The following is a 24,199-nucleotide window of genomic DNA, read 5'->3' as shown; positions in this document are numbered from 1 at the left end:
TTCCCCGCACGATCACTACTGATAGGCAACTGGCAACACGATGTACGCACATATCGAAAGTCGATTGATGCAATACAACTGCTCTCTGACTTCTGTGCTCTCTTTCGGCAGGAAGCAGTTAACATTGATGCAATATACTCTTAACTTCAAGCGTTATTACTCGTTGTTATAACAGTATTTATTGGCAGGTATAGTGATGAAACCAGTCTTCATTGGAGTCGGAGCACCTGCAGCTTAGATTTAGAAAAGCGTCCACTTGACACTCACGTGTACGTCTACAAAGAAGTACTGCAAGCGGAGGCAGAATTGATGATGATTCTTGTGATTATGAAAACAGCATACAGGTCAAAGACTGTTTCGTTGGGAGAAAATCCCGATTCAAGGCCGGCCGCAGTGGCCGAGCACTTCTAGGCGCTACAGTCTGGAACCGCGCGACCGCTACGGTCGCTGGTTCGAATCCTGCCTTGGGCATGGATGTGTGTGATGTCCTTAAGTTAGATAGGTTTAAGTAGTTCTAAGTTCTAGGGAACTGATGACCTCAGTAATTCAGTCTCGTAGTGCTGAGAGCCATTTGAACCATTTTTTTAACCCGATTGAAGAAGAGTTCACCCCGTCTAGGAATGCAAAGCAAAATGTTTAAGAAGGAACATATCGTTAAATGCAATTATGGGCTTGAGGTTTCACTGTCGAAAGCTAAAGCAATGAAAGAATGCAAAGCTGTTGAACTCTGGCATGAAGAAATTTTCCCGTTTGATCATCTCATGATGTGATTAAATAAAATGGATCAAAATAGATTTCAGTTTAAATTTTTTATGATTTCTTCACCACGGCGCAGACTAGTGGATACCTATAATGCAAAAAGGAAGAATACAGTTACACTGAAATATACCACGAGATAAAGGAATGGTGAAGAAGTACCTATTTGTGCTGTCCTTTTCCAAGGACTATTGGTATTTTTACTTTAAATGCGAACATTTTAGGTTAGGCTTTACGGTGACTGTTATTGACATTAAATGAAACAACGAGTTTACTGTTACCAGTCACCGTTTTATTTATTTCCACGACGCGTTTCAAAGGTTTAAACCTCCTTCTTTGGGTGGATTTACATTAGTATGTATGTTATTTCCGTGTGTGTTGTGTTACGATTTTTTGGAGGAGATTGTAGCACTGTGTAGTGGAGAAACAAGACACTATTTCAGAACATGGTTTTGGGTTTCTTCTGACAAAAATTAAACTGATATCTAACGGCAAACATAAAATAAGTAAAATAAAGTACATCCAATTGTCACAGGTTCCTCTCGCTGTCGTAACACGTCACATGTATACTGTCATATTTGTAAACATATATGGCGTCTGGAATCTGCTGGGAGCAAGGCAAGGATCGTATAGCAGAAGAGAAGACATATTCGCAAAGTACAAAGAATATATATCGTAACAACATTATTACAGAATAATTATTTAAAGGATTTGGAGGTGTTTATTTTGATGTGTCGAATACATGTGTGTGTACTTCAGGTAGAATATAAATCCGATTTTGGCAAGTTAAAACAGCTTAATCTTCATACACGTTTACACAATTAGGTGAAATGTTAAAATGGCTTAAACTTCATACTTGTTAAGGACAATCAGGTGAAATGTTACAGACTTTGAATACAATGATCATATTGGCTACAGCAAATAAAATTATACATTAATGACAATATTTTATTGGGTTTAATAGACAGTTGTGGCAGGCTGGAGGCAGAAGGACAGGAAGAGGAAGAGAAAGTGTGTGTGTGTGTGTGTGTGTGTGTGTGTGTGTGTGTGTGTGTGTGTGTGTGTGAGAGAGAGAGAGAGAGAGAGAGAGAGAGAGAGAGAGAGAGAGAGAGGGTGGGGTGGAAGGAGTCATTGTATGAGAGCAAACTTTACATGGCAATGGGTCTTACGATTACATGCTACATACATTAGCTGCCTGAAAGCTCGTGTAATACATTGGTTAATGCTTTAAAATAAGCAGATAGATATCCAATTTCTGTCAGTAGTTGATGCACATGTAGTTTCAAGCTGACAACAGGTACAAGCTGTTGGAGTAATGAATTATCTGTAAATAAGATCAACCTCCTGTACTCTTGGCGGCTGTGCACATACGTGTGTGTGTGTGTGTGTGTGTGTGTGTGTGTGTGTGTGTGTGTGTGTGTGTACATATTTAATGATGTAAGCAGTTGCTAAAACAGAGACGATACTATTAAAAATCTTGTCTTTTTGTCATTTAAGGTGGATTCAGGCGGTTTTATTTGGTGTTTGTATATTAGGAGTTTTTCAAGGATGTCTAGTTTTCTGCCATTTGGTTGGATGTGTAGGATGCTGATACTTGTGTTGTTAACATGGTGTTTTGTCACAGTTCAAACATTCAATTTTGTACACACCTTTGTGATGAAGTGGCTTTCGTGTGCCGATGTTGTGGGGTAACTTCTGTCCATTCTTGTTGTCTGTTGTAAAGGATATGCTTATGCCTTATCGTTCAAAAACATTGGCAATCTGACATGAACTGTTACCTAGAAATGGGATTGTATGGAAGATGTTATTTTCTTTTTGTTTTTTGTGTTGTGATTGCTTTGCCATTATTGAGTCTTTTAAGGTGTCTACTATGGAGCTGTTATAACCATTCTCAATAGCTGTTTCTTTTATTATTCAATTTCTTGATGCCATTTGTCTTCAGAGAGTGGTATTTGGATAGCTCTATCGATCATGTACCGGAATGCTGCCATTTTGTGCGCTGCAGGGTGACAAGAGGAGTTGTGGAAAAACTGGTTCAACTCACTGATGTCATCTTTATTGCCTTTGATTAAAATGATGGTATCATCTACATATCTATAGTAGCAGATGATATTTTTGAGGAGGTGGTGATTGGAATCTAGGATTTTGTCTTCTAGGTTACTTATAAATATTTCTGCTAGCAATTGGGAAAGATTTGATCCCATTGCCAGACCATCTGTTTGTTTGTAGATTTTATTGTTAATTTTAAAATAGTTGTGTGAAAGTGTGAATTTAAGCAGTTCCGTTATTTCAGTAATGTGAGTTGAAGGGATTTTTTTGTGTTTATGTAGGTTGGCGTTGATTATCTATAGTGTGGGATCTATTGTTACGGAGGAATAAAGGTTCTGTATGTCAAATGAGGCAAATGTGGTTTCATCAGGTACGTGTATGTTTAGGACATAGTGTGTGAATTCTGTTGTGTTGTCAAGTGTTCTCTAATTATTAAATGTGTATGCTTCTTTGAGAGATTTCTGAAGAGCATTTTATTGAGTTTGAACGTTGGGCTGTTACTATTGGTATGTCGAAGGATAGGTCATCCTATGTAGGAAGCAAGTTACACAAAGGATGAACGTAGCCATGGAGAGGAGAGGAGGGGACAGAGAAGGGGAGTATCATAAGGAGGTAACAATGGCCATCAACAATGATTTAAAAATATATGAATGCAGAGAGAGCCAACATGGAAGAGGGAAGTCTACGACAGGCAATTTGCCTTAGGATCACAGTCAATAAAATGTTCAATAGAGTGTGTAAAGAAAGAACATATTTAAAGCTGAAGCAATGCCACTTATCAGAATACAAGCATATATTTTACAAACATTTCAATTCATCTTTCAGGACACCTCGTGCCCGATATACGCTCCACTTGTAAGGTTGGTTTAATGGAATTAAAAGCATGTCTGCATAGAAAAATAAACTACGGTTTGCACTCAGATTACAGAAAAGGCAGTTTTCTGATATAATGAAGAAAGCAAATAAAACTACCGTTAAGACTTGCTTTGATATGCATTAATACCAACCTATTCCAAAACTATTAGTAAGTGCGGTTTTCTATACTAGAGAAGTATGGTTATACAACCTCCTTATTATGATAAGGGCCAAAACAAAGCAGGATCGTTTTCTGCACCTGGTTGGAGACGGAATCTTCAGGAGGATGCAGTTAAGTTGCTTCCGCATTGCTAGGCTTTCTTCCTGATTTCGATAAAGTACAACCAAATGATGAATTTTGCAGTCATCTTTACATCACAGAACTCCTGCGATGTTTGGAAGGTAAGAGATGAAGTACAGCTGTGAGAATGGTCCTGAGTCTGTCTGGGTAGCTCAGTCGGTACAACAGTTGGACACAAAAGGCAAAGGTCCCGAATTCGAGTCTTGGTGCTGCACACCGTTTAATGCACTGATTTATTAATATTTTTTCCCCTCAGTCGACCCTATATTTACTATTCAAATTTTAGAAAATAAGCATATTTTTTCTTACACACTTACAATTTTGTTAGGAATTCTTTATAAATCTACCCTTACCATTTATTGAAGCGATGAAGAGTGAAGATAATACTGTTTTATAAGTTTCTGTTGGTGTGGTATACACGAGAAACTATAGGTATGTGTAACGCCACGAGACATGTCTTATACTCATACCATGTATGATCTTCCGTCTTCCTTGCTTTGCACACTACACAATTTCTGAATGGTGTTTTCTTAGCAGGATTTGGCGGAAACTAAAACCTGAAAACGTTTGCATATAGCTCGCAAAATATCGAAAGATATCGAGCTTGTTGTATACTACTAAATTGATCAATTTCTCAGTTTTCGAAAGCTATATACACTCCTGGAAATTGAAATACGAACACCGTGAATTCATTGTCCCAGGAAGGGGAAACTTTATTGACACATTCCTGGGGTCAGATACATCACGTGATGACACTGACAGAACCACAGGCACATAGACACAGGCAACAGAGCATGCACAATGTCGGCACTAGTACAGTGTATATTCACCTTTCGCAGCAATGCAGGCTGCTATTCTCCCATGGAGACGATCGTAGAGACGCTGGATGTAGTCCTGTGGAACGGCTTGCCATGCCATTTCCACCTGGCGCCTCAGTTGGACCAGCGTTCGTGCTGGACGTGCAGACCGCGTGAGACGACGCTTCATCCAGTCCCAAACATGCTCAATGGGGGACAGATCCGGAGATCTTGCTGGCCAGGGTAGTTGACTTACACCTTCTAGAGCACGTTGGGTGGCACGGGATACATGCGGACGTGCATTGTCCTGTTGGAACAGCAAGTTCCCTTGCCGGTCTAGGAATGGTAGAACGATGGGTTCGATGACGGTTTGGATGTACCGTGCACTATTCAGTGTCCCCTCGACGATCACCAGAGGTGTACGGCCAGTGTAGGAGATCGCTCCCCACACCATGATGCCGGGTGTTGGCCCTGTGTGCCTCGGTCGTATGCAGTCCTGATTGTGGCGCTCACCTACACGGCGCCAAACACGTATACGACCATCATTGGCACCAAGGCAGAAGCGACTCTCATCGCTGAAGACGACACGTCTCCATTCGTCCCTTCATTCACGCCTGTCGCGACACCACTGGACGCGGGCTGCACGATGTTGGGGCGTGAGCGGAAGACGGCCTAACGGTGTGCGGGACCGTAGCCCAGCTTCATGGAGACGGTTGCGAATGGTCCTCGCCGATACCCCAGGAGCAACAGTGTCCCTAATTTGCTGGGAAGTGGCGGTGCGGTCCCCTACGGCACTGCGTAGGATCCTACGGTCTTGGCGTGCATCCGTGCGTCGCTGCGATCCGGTCCCAGGTCGACGGGCACGTGCTCCTTCCACTGGCGACAACATCGATGTACTGTGGAGACCTCACGCCCCACGTGTTGAGCAATTTGGCGGTATGTCCACCCGGCCTCCCGCATGCCCCCTATACGCCCTCGCTCAAAGTCCGTCAACTACACATACGGATCACATCCACGCTGTCGCGGCATGCTACCAGTGTTAAAGACTGCGATGGAGCTCCGTATGCCACGGCAAACTGACTGACACTGACGGCGGCGGTGCACAAATTCTGCGCAGCTAGCGGCATTCGACGGCCAACACCGCGGTTCCTGGTGTGTCCGCTGTGCCGTGCGTGTGACCATTGCTTGTAGAGCCCTCTCGTAGTGTCCGGAGCAAGTATGGTGGGTCTGACACACCGGTGTCAATGTGTTCTTTTTCCCATTTCCAGGAGTGTATAACATGTCATGTAATCTATTAACAGAGAAGCAGATACACTAGGAAGAAGCCACTGCTGTTCGGCCCGTCTCGCAACCGGTAATGAAGTGACAGACTTGAAACCTAGACCGTCTATGAGCCGGCTGTATAAGCATATGTTTATATCTGCTGGAAGTGTCATATCGGCCAATACTCCGCGGCGGCATGGAAATTTCATTCTGGTGACACAATTTCCCATTTCCAGCGATGATGGTGATAATAATATCAGTTTCAGCCTTGTGTCTGTCGAGCAGGCTTCGTCAAATTATCACTCGGTGACTTTTGATTCTCTCATGTAAGCATCCTCGAGACAAATTCCACAACATTTCGCTCAAAGACCTGGCAGCCGAGGTTCAGCTGTGCACATAGTTGCTCGGTCATAATCCATCAATCATTTCGGATGAGTTCAGTGGGACACTGGTCATTAGGAGGGAGACTGATGACGAAGTTTGTTTATATCATTTTCACAGCTACACACGTCAAGTGTGTCTCCTCCGTACACCTTCAGCGGGTTTCAGTTGCTACAAAGTGAACAGGAGGGAAGAATTCAATGGCATGTCTGTTTTATACGCAACTCCAAGACCAATACCACTCTGGAATGCTTCCCTTGTTGCCACTGTTTTTTGCACAACAACGACACCATCTCCACTACCACTAATTCTCAAATTAGTATTAGATGGACATGTTCTGACTCTTACACTTAACACAAAAAAGGACACAGCAGCTTCAGAATGAGCCGTATAGATTCAGTACTCCCTCTTGGCGTGTAAACCGCCACATGAAAAATAAATAACGTGTATTCACAGTACAATGGGCTTGTAAATGAAAATAATTGTCATAACGAGCTCTCCATTGGCAAATGATATCGGAATATCATCCCTTTCGAATATCTGAGAATGGACTGCAAGGGGGAGGTGAAAACGTAAAAACAATTGAGCAACTACCGAAAGGTTAACATTCGACGAATGGGAAGGGTGAGTGCCAGGGTTTAAATGTGGCAGGGATGCAAGCAAATATGAAAAGAGAAATTGTAACCTTCAGTCTGTACTAGACAAGGAAATTAAATGGCCACTTTTCGAAACTACGTCATTTCCTCCATTCTGTCGCAGATGTTTGGAATTTGGTCCAAAGGTTGCAACGACCTTCTTCTGTAACGGTGCAGAGACTGGCGCCTTGTGACATTACTTCGGGCTGAGTGACGCTTCTAACAAGGGGAGCACACATGTGAAAAGAAAAGGCCAGAGTTTAGTAGATCATTCGAGGTGTAAGGCAAGTTAATGGTGACACATTGGTTCTGGATCTTCGCAACAATCTACATCCGCATCAGTACTAACCGGTCTCCCAACGCTGTTCCATTTGCAAATGGTGCGGGGGCAGAATGATTGTCGGTAAGCCTCTGTAGTAGCTCTAGTTTCTCGAACATTCTCGTTGTGATCCTTTAACGAGACGTATGTGAGAGGAAGTAATATGTTGTTAGAGTCTTCCCGGAAAGAACCTCTAGATGTGCACAACTCCTCTTTCAAGCTTCTACTGCATTCTGCTGAGCTTCTGGGTAACGATTTCTGGCCGACTAAAGGATCCCGTGGCGAAATGCGCCACTCTTCATTGGATATTCTGTGTCTCATCAGTCCGACTTGGTAAGGTAGCCAGATTAATGAATAACTTCAAGCATCGGTCGAACAGACGCCTTGTAAGCCACTTCTGTAGTGCATGAGTTGAACTTCCTTAAGATTCTTCTTATGAATCTCAGTCTCGCATTTAGTTTTCTTATTGTTTGTTTTATGTGGTCATTCCACAGACAGTTATTATGGATAGATACAGCCGTACATTTTACAGTGGTTACTGTTTCTAGTAGTCTGTCATTGTACAGTAGTGGATTCCTTTTCCTACGCACCCGCAATATGTTACATTTATTCACGATCATGGTCAACTGTCAGATCCTGCACCATTTTGAATCCTCTGTAGGAGCTGCTGCAAATCGTTACTGTCTTCTGGCATTGCTACCCTCTTATAGACTACAGCATCATCTGCGAACCACATTAAGGAGTTTCCGACACATTCTGCTGAATCTGCTACACATTCTGAATTGTAAACAGTAACGGCCCAGTCACACTTCATTGGTCTATCCCCGAAGTTACCATTGAGTCCGTTGATTTGTTTCGTAAAAAGAGGAGTATTGAATTTGTCTGCAAGAAAGCCTTCAATTCAGTATCAAATGTGGTCCGATATTCGGTACGATGATATTTTATTCACTAAAATGCAGTGCTGGACCGTGTCAAACGCCTTCCTTAAGTCAATGTATACGGGATCCAGCTGTGCAAGGTTGTCTACAGCGTTGTGGATCTCGAGGAGGAACATAGCGTGTAGAGTTTCGCTGGATCTGACTGTTGAACCCATGTTGATCTCTATAAAGAGTTTCACTCCCTAAAAACGTTATTGTACGTGAAACGGTAATGATCTGCAATTTTTTGTAGTCGGTTGATGCTCTTCGTTGCTCCAGCGACCTACGACAAACTGCTTCTAGAAAGGGAGCAAGATGTTTCGCATATTCGTTGTAGAACCTTACAGGCATCTCACCTTGCCCTTTTGCCATTCCACTACATAATGACTGTAGTTATTTATTCCCGCGAGCAGTTATCTCAATAACTGCCATTTTGAATTGTTACGGTTACTGAAATGGGGGACTGTGTTTTGTTCTTCCACCGTGAAACATTTTCGGAAGGCCGAATTCATTATTTCAGTCTTCTTTCTGTCATTTTCCGTTTCGGTGCCGTTATGGACACCAAGTGATTGAACAGATGATTGCGAACCGTTTGTTGGCTCTACGTATGATCATAATTTATTAGGGTTTTTGACTGTTTGAAAATTTACTCCTTCAGAGTCATTGAACGCTTCTGTAATTGCTCTGTTTACGCTCGTTTCCGATTCCTTCGACTTTTGTTTGTCAGATTTTTACATGTTTTGAACCTGTGACGAAGATTTCTTTGTTTACGTATGAGTTTTGTAACACAGCTATTAAACATGGTGGTACTTTCCCATCCCTTAAGACCCTGACGGCACACTCAATTACGTTTTTGCATTTTTTCCAGCTGTGCCCCCAACTTCGTCCCCAACAGTGGATATTTGATGTTGGTTATTCATATACTCTGCAGTTTGTATCCCGTATTTCTTGCTAGGAAAACGTATTTTCCTACCTTTCTTGACATTCATTTGAACACCCACAGTCATAGATGCTATCACAACCTTACGATTACTGATGACCGGTGTCACAGGGGTCATCAAAAGCTCGGGATGTTATCTGAATCTGTAGCTCCAAGTAAACCCAGAACTGATTATCCAAAGAAATGAAAGCACTGAAAAAATATGTGAAGTGGATGATAATGTAATACTACATATGCTTATAAATGGAAAGTATGTTTCGTGGAGAATATGAACTGGAGGAATGAAATGAGAGAGGTGAGTGGCCGCTGGCGTTGTTCGACTGGTTTCAAATGGTCATAACAAACACTCTCGTCCAAAATCACTAGAGAAGTGATATATTTGGAGGAGACCAAAGGACAGGCGGAGACGTGAGCTACGCTACTGTTACATGAAGATATAAAAATCTAATTATGACCTTCAACATAAAGTTGAAAGTTGGTACATTCTACAGGAAGATAAATGTCAACATAGGACGATTATAATTTTAAGGTGTAAACTTAATAGGTGCAGATGGTAAATCTCTACTATATGCAAAACAAGCGTAAGAAAGGTTGAAGCAGTACTTCAGAAGCTCGAACGATGGACAGGATGAGTGCGTGATTGTACCCCAAGTGTTGTTTAATGTGACGTCAAAGATATACGAAACTGGTATTCCAACTGATTTAGTGGAAAATTATTTGATGTTCGAGAGACGTCCTGTAAACTGTTGTCCTGAATAATATACAAAAGAATATAATAAAAAATCGGAGATCTGTTACATGACAAGAAGACAAAAGGCTAGAAGGTAATTTTGACTCTGAGGTTACTAATTTCATAGCAATTGAAGACTTAGACAGAACACTCTAGAATGTAACGTGGCATAAGATTTTTAACATACATAGACATTTTGAGATAAAATGCACAAACAGGGAGAAATCTAACATACGTATTAACCCAAGTGAGTGTAATAAAAGTGTAAGCTGAAGTCAGACACGTTTCTTTTTCAAAAGACTGTGAGGCACATCCGCAGCTAACCACTATTGTTTTCCAATATCTAACTCGAAAAAGGAAGTAAGAAAAGGCAGAAAATTACGAAGTGCGGAACGGAAATAGGTAATAAAGCTAAGGTTACCATAGGATACAGTCCTTCTTGCCGGAAGTCAGGAAGACGTTAGGACAGAATGTGACTTAAAAAAGAAAGAAAAGGCGAAAGCGATCAATACTACCAGAAATGAGAATAACGAATTGCTATCGCGCGGGAGCGACGCAGTAGTGGGAGACGCGACAGAGCTCTTCTATTTAGACAGTAAGTTTAAACACCGTGGTTGATACAAGGACGAAATCATAGGTAGAGTGAAAAAGAGGAACAAAGCCCCTTGTTAGAGCCGGTGGTGGGTTTGGATTGTAAGAGCGATATGGTTGGTGTTTTGTATGACCAGTAATAAGAAAGGCCGAATCACTGGTTAGTCGGAGCGTTGTCATATGAGAGGAAGCCTATCATCTTTTAATAGAAAGTTGAATACATGGTATCAACAATAATTTGTTGAATCTGAATAATTGAAGGTGAAGCAGTAAAATTGTGAGGAAAGCGCTGTGACTCCTAACGTAATTGTGGTAACCAGTATAAAATTTTTCAGCAGTGTACGAAATAAGTTCAGTTTGTATGAAACACATTGCGTGTGCAACTTTCAACGGATGATTAAGGGCTTCAGTGACCGGGAAACAGAAGCATGTGCAGTGTTATCTAGGATTTTGTAATTCTAGAGAAGAAGCAAATAGCGATGTAGTATGATAGGAGAAACACTGGAGGCTACGTTTATAAAAATGCAGATGATTTAGGATAGGATCTTGGAAACTTAGATATTGAATCCGGTTACTGATGCAGATATATCGGGAATTTATATGCCTAGAAATATGTATATGAGCGTATCCACTAACAGTTTTTCTCCATATATAGCTAAGCTCAAAACATGACGAAATAAGCCTTAGAGCCGGCCGCTGTGACAGAGCGGTCATAGGCGCTTCATTCCGGAACCGGGCCACAGCTACGGTCGCAGGTTCGAATCCTGCCTAGGGCATGGATGTGTGTAATGTCCTTAGGATAGTTAGGTTTAAGTAGTTCCAAGTCTAGGGGACTGATGACCTCAGATGTTAAGTCGCATAGTGCTCAGAGACATTTAAGCATTAGATTGGACTTCCTAAATGATCCTGTGACAAAATTGGCGTGTTTCCTAAAATGTACCCGAATACATTGGAAAATAGAATAATTTTTTAGTGAATCAGTTATGTGGAAGAGTGTTAGGAGTTAGAAACATTATTTCGTAGCGGGCAGCATCAGATGGCAGACACACAACGAGTGTCGGCCGTGGTTCATGGAATCCCGTGCTTTGTGTTGCACCTGAATCTTAATTCATTTTTAACGTTCTGTATTGGTATCATTTCGCCAGGGTCCAAGCTCTTACTTTGCTACGATCAATCTAACATTTTATTTCAAATACTGGATCACCGTTCTGTGCAGTATGGGTGGCAGCGGCTTCATTTATACGGATTCACACTCGGCACATTTTTGGCCAATGCCAGAGAATCATGATACGCTTTCTCCCAAAAACTACGTTTCCGGTATGGCGACCACAACTGTGCCGTGCTCAAAATGGATTAGTGGCGGCCGTCTCTTTTCAGTACATGCAGAGGAATAGCTGCTACAGAAGACGATCACGTCTGCCAAATATTTAGGATTTCCTGTTATAACTGTCTGCACAACGTGCATGTGGTCCAGACGGGGACAATTAATCAGGAATTATTTAAAAATATGAAGAGTTTTTTTTAAACCACTAGCAGTTACGAGATATCATCCTCCTCTGTAACGGAGATGGTGTTGTTAATTTGTTGTTCTTCTGTTACGTTGGTAGACAGCACCTAAAAAGTGTTTAACGTGAGCTGTTTTATTTATTCGACTTTTTAAAGCAGCCGGACAATGTGTGTTTCTTGTACACCCTAGGTTATCGTGCTATAAAATAACTTTTATTCTTGACAGTTTATCGGAAACCAGTATTGGCGTATGTGTGTAAGCATTCCTTTATTTCCATTGAATGGAATTGTGCGTTTGATCTGAGACGTACCCAAAATCTCTTGAAAATAATCTCCTTGACGAACCTTTCAGAAGTGCGCTCAGAGTGTAAACTTCGATACTCCGCCCAGCATCACATTCCTTTGCAGATGTGATATGTGACAGCATAGGCACTTGAAAAGAAAGCATACATTTCAGGTGAAGAATTTCGTATGAGAAGACTTTTCTCGATGCTTTTTGAATATTGATAAAACACAAATAAATGCACAAATATGCACTTTTAAATAGACTATAAGTATATTTCCGCCCCAAATTATTACTGTCGATGAAACCGTGTGCCTTCCACTTCAACAACTGTAACCATTATATCTGCCAGAAAGGTAACATCCAGTGTTTTCTCGGACGCATTAAGAGGTGTTGCTGTTCAACTCGCGGACCGTGAAACTGTCACATATGTGTATAGCGAATGCCATTTAGGCGAACTGAAGTAATGGGCTGTAATGGACTGTAAAAATAAAAACAAGTAAATTTTGCCACGACAGTATTTTTGTCCACGAATATGCTCTGGACACGAAGAAATTGAAGGATTTCAATTAAAAATTGTAACAATAGCTACCCTACTGACAAAGGTCGGCACCACTTAATTTCCAGTCATTCCGATATCTAAAGACTTATGTGGGTATAGAATTTTAGAGTTCACTGGAAAGACTGAATACTGAAAAGATTAAAGAAGTAACAAATTTAAGTATTTTGGATATTATCCAGAACATCGCTTCATACATGGAATCTCTTCACTGTAAAACGAGAAAGCTCGTTGAAATAAAAGAAAACCAAATCGAAAAATGAAGTAGTTTGTATTTTGTGTTAGCAGTGTTTTACGCCTTCTGTGTGTTTTAAGAACGGCGTTTTAGCCACCAATCACCTGCTGCAAAGATATATTCTGTGTTTTCGAGGCTTCTTCAGTCTGTCGATACGTGAATAGAAATACGAAAATAAGCATTACCGGTACCTTTCAGATAATGTTAACTTATACTCCTCCGTTCATGAACAGGTAGACTACAAATAATTTTTTCTTTCTAGTAAAACCGAGATTAAGGAATATATACTTGATGTAGATTTTGGTAGTTAGTAATGACAACCTTCAAAATTATTATATATGTTAAAATAGTGTATCAAACCCCACTGATGAACTTTTCGTTTTTCTCTCGTAAACTACTGACAGTATATCGTTGTTACAGATGTATGTAAGTACTAGATAAATGTTACCAAATCGCAGCTCCGATTCTATAAAATATCCTCAGTAAGTTCTCAGTTCCTTCGTATACGACATAGCTGCGCTACCGCCAAATAATGGAGGCAAATTTCACGTAATTACGATCTGCTTGCCTATGACCGTACTCCCTGCTGCTTTAATCTGGAACTGATATTGTTTTCGACAAATGAGGTCACAGATGTGGAAGTTCCCGGCAGGCAAACGCTCTGTGGCGACGGTGCAGCCCGCAGCCGTCCCACGAGGGCTCGGCGGCATTTCCATTAGAAAGTCACACAAATTAACGGATGCAGTTTGGGGGCAGTAGCTCGTTGCGCTCTATGTACTGTTTGGACCGGTAAACACGGCCCGTGTTGTTACTGTTAATAGCGCCAGGTATCTTAATTAAGGCTGGACGAGAAACTGGAATTAGCTTCCAGATGAGATGCATGCGAAATGGGCAATACCCATGTCAGCGAATTTATTGCGAATCTCATTCCACTGCGTTCCGTGACGAAACAAAAGAATCTACCCGCTGAGGACAGAAATGTGTTACGATTGCCACAAAAGCATGGTGGAAAATTACGACCATCTCGTGGAATATTCCGTAATATCACTACTGGTTTTGAGGTTTCATATTACATACTGTAAATGTAGAAGCATTGCGACAAGTGATTCCCTTCTGTAGGTAATCGGTTTTGTAAATTCAGTAGACCGTAGAAAATTACGTCCCGAATGCTAGCAACGGACGATGATTAAAAACGTTTGTTGATAGTAATTCCTGACAGACTGCAGTGAGAGAAAACTGCATCAACGGTTTCTTTAAACGTTTATTATGGCAGTACTCAGCCACAGATGATCACGCTTGGTAGCTAGTTTCGACTACAATTAACGATCATATTCACGTCTGATTAATCACGAGTTGTGAAAAAATCGAAATCTTTATACAAAAAAACCGCCTACGATCGTTTTTAAAAAACTCTGACTTCTCGGAATTCGAGATTAATCAGATTTGAAGACGATCACTAAATGTGATTGAAAGTAGTTAACACGTATGATTAATTGCAATTCGGATTGTTATAATACGCTTCGTATATCCATAATTGAAATGGACGATTTGGGACGTCAGCTAGTATAATATATGTTAAAAAATGATGAAATTCCTCCAACTGTATTAAGGTGTTGGTTTTATTGGCGACTAGTTTCGATGTTGTTACAACATCATCTCCCGGCCCATACTTGTTGACAGCGACCGTATGTGTCTAAGGTGAGTTACTACCTGCCTTCCGCATGGAACACGCCTTTTCACCACTGACTACTAGTGTTAGACACATACGGTTTATGTCAACAAGTATGGGCCTGGAGATGATGTTGTAACAACATCGAAACTAGTCGCCAATAAAACCAACACCTTAATACAGCTGGAGGAATTTCGTCATTTTGTAACATATTCTATAATACGTGTTTGAGAAAAAACGATATTCTGATCCTTGTGTAGTGAGAAAGAGACAGTTTTTCTTAACTTAATATGACTTTCGATGCCACTAATCTTATGAATATTTTCGAATACCTTTTTTATGCTGATTTTGCAAGCCAGATCAGATAATATTAAAGTAGGAATTATTCTTGTCGCTTATTGAAATTTTTATTTACTTTGTAAATTTTTCAAGTGGGTATTATATTTCAAGGGACAGAGCTGACACTTGAATCCTAAAGGAAGTCGATACTCCTTGTACCAAAGAGACGTAATGGCTATTGTCAAGTGAAAAGGCATGTCGGCCCCAAGTGTTACGATCCGCAAGACATAGAATTAAGCTACAAGAGAAGAATAAACGTTGCATTAATACTTTTGATGAACATTATAGTGAAGTAACAAGTCGTCATGGAGTATTCGAATCGTTGGGGAAAGAAGTTCCTAGGCGTAGCTGTGTTTACGGTGGCAACAACTTAATGCTGCGCTAAGGGCGAGTGCGTCTATCGAAGACATGTATTAACTCTACATAAAGACACTCATTGATTTACATGCGTACGAGACTGAGGCTCCACGGCAGATTATCTGACTGTTCCACTCAAAATGTTAACTGACATATTTAAGAGACAGCTAGGAATTAACCAAGTACGGTGCTGTTAACATTTTTTTCAGGAACATATGTTGAAGGGTGTTATTCCAGCATTACGTCATTGTACATTAGTATATGCAGAAAGTGTAAGTAATTGTGTGAGAATTTGAGTTGATGAATACTACGTAAAATTAGTGTAAATAACTACTCCTTGGCAAATACAGAAATTCTTTCACTCTGAAACTTGCGTAGAGAAGAGATATGTACTCGTATTATAGATGGTCAGGTAGGAAAATATTCGATATACATTTCAGGCGATTTTTAGTATTAGACTCTGATTGATGGACTTTCAACTGAGCCAGAACTTTAATACTATTAAAGCTCTCAGAAACGGTAGTCTGGAACAGACAGCAGTGTGACACAAGTTTTCAGCAAGGCACGAGGTTGCGTCTTTAAATAAATAGCTATATAAGGTGTATTAAGTGGGTAGCTTAAGTGTATAATCATTTCTGAACACTGTCTCGTATAAACGTAACTTCACGCGTTTTCGTGTTCACTGGTAATATTTTTGTGTTGTAGACGACGTCATGCTTAAAATGATGCACCTACTTCTCGGTCACTATTGCAAGTGGCCATCTTTAGCGTATGTATTATGAATGTACTACTTACCCTATGGATGTACTACATGCTATGATGGTGGCCGGAACGTTGGTAGAGTATTGCACGCTACGATTGTCTACAAGCTTCTGTTGTATAGCTATAAATAGATGTAATTAAGACAGTCAATTATTTATCTTCTATATGTACGTACCTTTATTCAGAGTGTATTGTACACACATTGAACACCAACATGGTATAATAAAAAGCATAAGCACACAAAAACACGGGATGGAAGAGGCCCAAAAACGAAGCGAATTGTTACGCTGTACAGTGAAGCGCCGGCACACCGGTCGGAAACGAGAGAGCGGAGAGGGCTGTGAAGAAGACGTCAGTCAATTGTACGCTGACCGACCGCTCTCCAAGATGACAACACGACTGCAGCGGCCTCTATGCGAAGAGAACAAAAGCGCCATGCCCGCGTGGCCACGACCCAATTCTACCAGAATTCAAGACTAGCTACCTCAATAGAAGTGTCAAAGCTTAATACCGTGTTCGTGCATTCTATGTAACTCGGTTTTGGAATTGCTATAGTAAAGAGGTATCTCAGTGTTTCTGTCACCCATTGTTTGCGACACATTTGTATTTACCAAAGTTAGGTATAGTTATTTTTTTTCGTAATAAAAGTCATTAATACGATTTGTTTGAATTGTTGTTTAGCGAACCGAGAAAGCAAGTTTCCTAGACAGCCCATAGTTGACGACAAGGCAAGGTTCAACACAAACTGGGTTTGAACTAATATCGATTATTTCTGTATAGTGGCCACGCAATCGTCCACAGGTAGTAATCACGCAGACTTTTACAGGCAATCTACAACCAAACTCCTACAATTGGAAGCTCAGTTTCTCGTGCCTAATACTTGGGCCCAAGTATTGTAGGAGTTTCGTTGTAGATTGCCTGTAGACGTTTGCGTGACCACTATATAGAAGTAAGCGATGTTAGTTCAAACCCACCCCATCAGGGCTTCGACTGTATTTCCCACTCTGCCCTGGGGCGCCGCTTTATCTGACTTCTGGAGTTTCGAAGCTGTCTCGACATCTTGATGAGCTACGGCAAACGACGTCGAAGGTGACAGCCCAAAACCGAAATAACAGAAATAATTATCCGAAAAGTATAAATGTCGTCTACTCTTTCGGTTGCTGGTGTGCTAACATTTCTCACACTTTGTGTTGGGATGATTTACTAAACCTTCTAGCAAGAATTTCTCAATAAAACATTTAAAAAATGGTTCAAATGGCTCTGAGCACTATGGGACTTAACATGTGAGGTCATCAGACCCTTAGAACTTCGAACTACTTAAACCTAACTAACCTAAGGACATCACACGCATCCATGCCCGAGGCAGCATTGGAACCTGCGACCGTAGCGATCGCGCGGTTCCAGACTGAAGCGCCTAGAACCTTTCGGCCACCAACGGCCAGCTCAGCGACATCATTACGGTTTGTCAAACTGCAGGACAACACAAACCGCAAGTGAATTGTCTCTATGGTATAACATTTTAAGCCAACTTCTTGCCTTACTTTCCAGGTTCCTCTTTTGTACGAGTTAGTAATAGAAGTTGTTTTTAAAATTACTGTTATTTTAAATCACTTGACGACAACAAATCTGTTGGCATTCTCCAAGTCATACATATCTGTTACGTCTAGATGCATTAAAAATTATTTTAATGGTTATGACGCTTCTCTCTGGGGAGAACGGTGATCATATAACGTGTAAGTAGGCAATTAAGGTTTTTATGTTGGTAATGCTACGTAGCGCTCTGTATGAAAGTCACAGACCGTGCTGTGTGCAGTTGGTGGCTGGTTTGCATTGTTGGAATAGCTACTATTGTAGTGTTGGACAGTTGGATGCGAACAGCGCAGTTGGAGGTCAGCCGCCAGCAGTCGTGGATGTGGGCAGAGAGATGGCAGAGTTTTCAGAGCGGACGATCTAGACGTGCGTCCGTCAGAAAAGGAAATTTGTAACACTGGATGTCATGAACATATATTAAGGTAAATACATTGTTTACTGTTTATTTGTTTATTGTTTATTTGGTAACTATGCGTATCAGTAGTTAGTGCCTTCATTAGTTAGAATGCTTTATTTAGATGGCAGTATTGGTGATCGCTGGATTGCAGTAGTTAAGTAACAAATATTTTTATGAGGTAAGTGATTCATGAAAGATATAGGTTATTGTTAGTCAGGGTCATTCTTTTGTAGAGATTATTGAAAGTCAGATAGCGTTGCGACAAAAAAAAAATATTGTGTGTCAGTTTACTGTTGATCAGAATAAGTAAAGAGAGAAATGTCTGAGTACGTTCAGTTTTGCTCAGCTGTTTGAAAAACAAATACCAGCACTGTCATTCTTAATTTCTCTAAGTGGATGTCTCAAATGTGATGGCCAAGACTTCGATGTTTATGTCGCTGTCATTTGGAGCCAGGATGGCGAATATGAGAAACACCGTTACCTTACATGTATCGTGACAACCAGTTGTAACCTCCCAACAGTTGAAAATATAGTGTAAACTCCCAACACAAAAAATATTTATGTCATACACTTTCAGTGTAGCCTCCCGACAGTTTATTATTCCGTAACCTACCAATTATGCAATGTGACTAACCTCGTAATAAAAATGTAACTCATGTATAACGTTTCAATAATTAACTGACTGTGAATCTAAACTGGTAAATTTGGACGTCAGCAGTTCTGCGTCATTGCCCTGAAAGATCATTCTGAATAAATTGAAAATTCTTACCTCAATAAAATCGCCGGATAACGCGTTTATATCTGTTCCTATAAGAAATTTTCTCTGGCACTGCCCAGTGCAACGCTGGCCGCTAGATTTGTCTTGTATAAAAGGAAACAACAGATTTTTTTACGATAATCGGAATGACAATGGATTGCAGAAATTAGTAAATTCCTTAAATTCAGATGAATGATTGTCAAAAAGTTAATTTAATAAAAAGGGTTATTATTAAAAGATTTTTGAAACATTTACATGGGACTTGCTATAATAATAGTACAAATTTTGTTGTAACAAACTATATATGCGCGCTGCTGCTTTTACCTTATATTACATCTCTCAGGCACCGCCATCGCTCCCCACGACCGGCCCAGCCAACTCCATACACCAGACTGCTAGCTGCTACTTCATCCTACTGACACTGCTCTTACTACAGCCAACACTGCTCTCTGGTTCGAGATTCTCTTAGAGCTTAATATCGCAGGCAGCGCGTGAGCAATCCATCGAAATTACATCTGCTAGAGTGCGCTAGCAATAAATGCCAAGGCCATAGACCTTTTACACAGTGTCTGGATGTTTTCCTCAGGAGGTCTATCTTCCCACCTAAAGGCTATAAGACACTCTCAATAAAAGCCAGTCTAGTGTCGGATTGTGCTCACCTTCAATATCTACTAGTCTTACTAGTTTAATATGTTTGAAAAATATAAAGCAGTAATAGGAGGTCAAGTACAGTTTTCAAGAGCACAGTCTACTGAATAGTGGGCGGTTGCTATTTCAGTTGTGGTGTTTCTTGACGCTTACCTAGGTACCACACGAATTTTTTTTATGCGTCATGAATTCAGCATATTACATTATTGTGAGCAGTGAAGAACGGAAATAAAGTTTAAATCGTGGCGTCGTCAGTAACACATAGTTGTGAGAAGGGAAACCACAGAACAATAAAAAAATTGATAGATTATTACAATATTAACGTTTTTTTTGTCATCAATTATTTGCTTGACGTATTCCAATCTACGTCTACAGTTTTTGCCCTCTACAGCTCCCTCTAGTACCATGGAAGTCATTCCCTCATGTCTTATTATGTCCTATTAACGTAGTGTCATTATTACTGGATTCTTAAGGATGCGCTGTTCACACAAATACGAACAACGGAACGCCACCCATACACATTCCTTGTCACAAACGTCCTCACAAACTGTCACTTCATGCGCCGCTGTCCTCCTCTGCAGTGCTTCCCCGTCCAGTCTCATACCCCAAGGACGCCCTTGTGAGCTTTGAACTCGGTGAATAGAGGGGCGTATGAAGGGTGCTTACAAGCAGCAGTGAGTTAAAATCTGTGGTCCTCGCTCCCTACCACCTAAGTATGAACACAAAGGAAGTGTGTTCTAACACTAATATTTAGCATTTTACCTCGTCAGAATTTGAAGCAGGGAAGTAGAGGGCGACAAAGCAGCCGAAATCTGCCACTCAGTGTTATCAGGTCTTTCAAATACATGACGTTTTAGAGATGAAACTGCGTCTTGATGGTGGGAGGGGGATTTGAGATGGACTCTTTGTTCTTACAAGTTTACTGTTTCATCATGGCAATTACTCACTAATACATCAGAGAAGATCAGTTGATGTGGAAGAAGCAGGAAGCACACACCGGCCACAAATATGGACATATTTCAATATCTACTATGAGATCCGGGTACCATATCCCGCCTGGTAAAAGCTTTCACAGTGACACCTGATAGCTTGCACTTGTAAGGGGTGTGTTGTTCTATAAAAATGACCTACTTCCATAAACAGTTAAATAAGACCTTGGACTATTAAGTTATGTTGTACTATCTGAATGTACTGGAAACACGACATGACGACAGACGTTTAACGAAATAAAGAAACAGTCACTACTCGCACACTCAAACACTGTCTCTCTCTCTCTCTCTCTCTGATTTACACACACACACACACACACACACAGAGAGAGAGAGAGAGAGAGAGAGAGAGAGAGACAGAGACAGTTGATGTAGGTGCAGCGAAAATGAATTTTGCAGAGCTAGATATTCAAACTTCATATATTCTAGACACGCGACTTGTAGCAAGACAATAAATCATTTATAATGCAGAAAAGTTTAATAACTATGAATCTAAGGATGACGGACTGAAACGACAATACTTGTTCCTATAAGCAGCTTCCATTTTATAACTGTAAGCAAACTGTGAAGCTTCGTTTCACTAAGGCTAGGGATACCGTTGCAAGTGGGAAAATTGCACAATTGCACAATAGACTCTACGAACCAGATCACAACGACGCCAAATGAAGTCAGAAGGAGAAAAATCCTGGACATCCTTCTAATCAGGAACACAATGGCGAAAAGTCATTCGAAACTAAATTGCCTTCTTGATCACACAGCCACAAACGTCTCCCATTGGCTCATGGTTCAAACAGGTCTTCCAAGAAATGAAATGCGTCGGCGGAGATACAAAGAAATAGCTCAAAGAACTTGTATATAGAAGATGATCATATCATAAATATACAAAACACTGCAAAAATGGACCCGTGTTTTAAGAAAAGCAATAATATTGTGAAAAAAGGAAAGTACAAACGAACAAGCAACCTTCATATTTGTTATATAAAGTTTCTGCTGTTACGGAAAAAAATATTTTTATGTTATTGTTTTATTATTCAACTTAATCGTTCTATTTATTTGTGCAACTGATTATAATGCCAAAGACAAAAAATACGAGGATTATTCAGAAAATAGTGCACCGCACTTTTTTCTCAGTCGAAATCAATGCTACGACTGGCAAACGTCAGGGAAACGTTACGTATGTATTATTTGAAGTCTTCTGAGTAAGCACGCCAAGTTTTCGTCACTTCTGACAGATAGCGTAGCTGCAGGACAGTTTAAAAGTGGCGCCTATATGCGATGTACGTTACAAGCAACGTGGTGTCATTGAATTTCTCACTGCAGAGAAAGAAACTGTGGTAAATATTCACAAACGCTAGCCAGAGTCATGGAGCATCTGCTGTCGAAAGAGGGACGGAGTGTGAGGTCGGCAGAAGGCGATTCAGCGGAGCTCCACCATTTGCAGCGGTTGGGGAGACCATGCACGGCTTTCACACCTGACACACCTCACCTAACCTCCTCGGACTTCCACTTGTTTGGGCCATTAAAGGATGCCGTCCCTGGAAGCATTTTGAGGACGATGAGGAGGTGATTCGCACAGTGAAGCACTTGTTCCGTCACCAGGACAAGCATTGGTACGGACAGGGCATTCGCGCCCTTCTTTCGCCCTGGAGGAAGGCCATAGAACGGGATGGAGATTACATGGGAAAAATGGATATGAAGGTAAAACAGATTTCCTTCCTCGTATTTATATAATTGTTGAAAGACATAATGTCGAAAAATTTTATTACCTTTTAAAAAGAGACCTGCGTTGCACACCTGCTGTGGAAAGTTTCAACACCATTTGTTACACGACAAAATTATACATATATTTGCCTATTGTACTGTGCCATCCGAAAAGCTTCTACATCTACATGTGCATCTGTAATCCGTAAGCTAAATTGTAGTGTATGGTAGGGGGTACTTCGCCCACCAATGTCACTTCCCCGCTTTCCTGTTCCAATCTCGAATATTTCGCAGGAACAACGATCGCTGGTAAGCCTCGCGTGGACTCGAAACTAATTTTCCCTTCATGGTCTTTTTGCGACAGGTGTGCAGCAAAAGCGATACATTTGTTGAGTTTTCAAGGAACTTACGTCTTCGCAACTCAAGCAGTAGACTGCATGGTAATGCAAAACGCATATCTTGTGGCCGTCTACCACTGGAGTTGGTTGGTCATCTCTGTAACACTTTCTTGCTTACTAAATGAACCTGTAACGAAAAAAGCAGCTCTTCTTTGTATCTTCTCTATTTCCTCTATTATTCTTATCTGGTATGGATCCCTTTCTAGCCGGCCGGAGTGGCAGTGTGGTTCTAGGCGCTACAGTCTGGAACCGAGCGACCGCTACGGTTGCAGGTTCGAATCCTGCCTCGGGCATCGATGTGTGTGATGTCCTTAGGTTAGTTAGGTTTAATTAGTTCTAAGTTCTAGGCGACTGACGACCTCACAAGTTAAGTCGCATAGTGCTCAGAGCCATTTGAATCTTTTTTTATCCCTTTCTGACGAGCAATATTCAAGTACTGGTCAAACGATAGTCCGGCGAGGTACCTCCTTCTTTTATGGACTGTATTTGCTCTGGATTCTTCGAATGAATCTCAATATGGCATCTGACTTTCCTGCGATTCTTTTCATGTGGTCGTACCACTTAAAGTCGCTCCGTACGTACACTCTTAGAGCCTTTATCAAAGTGTCTAGGGAAATTTTGTTGGCACGGAGCGAGAGAGGCAGTTGGCACGAAATGGTTACTAATGGAGAAGCAATCGCGTATAATAGATCGAGAACACGCAGCCCCTTATCAGACAAGCTCTTCATTATTACCGCAGCAACGCGGAAGCTCCTGGCGAAGAAGGCGGAAATTAATTCGCCGCAAGTCCGGAATTTCGTTCCCCTTGCAACGCCTCCCCTCCACTGCGGTCGGCATCGAGGCTGATTCTAAAAATTAATCAGGTCTTATAGCGGTGCATATTCATGAGCGGCCGTCGAGGACTGCCAGGGCAGAGAGCGAGCGCACGCCTGCTGCGGACACACACCGGCAGCGGCCGCAGGCGCGGCCGGCTCGCAGCAGTCGGGCCGCCCCCTCGTGGCGCGCGGGCAGACTTGGCGACGCGCAGACGACAAGTTGGAGGAAACAAAGCAAATCCCCAGCTGCTGCAGATGGCTTGTTATTCCGCGACTTGGGGGAATTTTAACTCGCGGCACCAGCCAGGAGAACGTAGGCGACGAGAGGGGAAGGCGGGCCTCGCCGGAAACGGCGCAACTTGAAGACGGCTTTGGCGCCGACCGAGCGACTTAGCCGGCATTGGCAGCAGCGCACCCGGCAACGGCTTAGGCCGCGAGGCGGGGGTCGGGGCCGCCCGCCTACGTAGCTCTCGTAAATATTGTATCGGCAGACCGACTCCATTATTGATGGATCGGATTGACTGTCTCCGTCAGCCGCCGAGGACGGCCCACGCGAATTTCGGCAGATGCCGCTGGAAACAGGGCGACGTGAGTGCGATGCGTCGCAGGTTGTTAGAGGCTTTTAACTCTGACATCCGGTGAGGCGGCCATTGTCAATTT

This window comes from Schistocerca gregaria, chromosome 1 (genome assembly GCF_023897955.1).
Source record: "Schistocerca gregaria isolate iqSchGreg1 chromosome 1, iqSchGreg1.2, whole genome shotgun sequence".
Classification (NCBI taxonomy): Eukaryota; Metazoa; Arthropoda; class Insecta; order Orthoptera; family Acrididae; genus Schistocerca; species Schistocerca gregaria.
The sequence above is the reverse complement of the archived record's forward strand: the minus strand, read 5'-3'. Positions refer to the sequence as shown.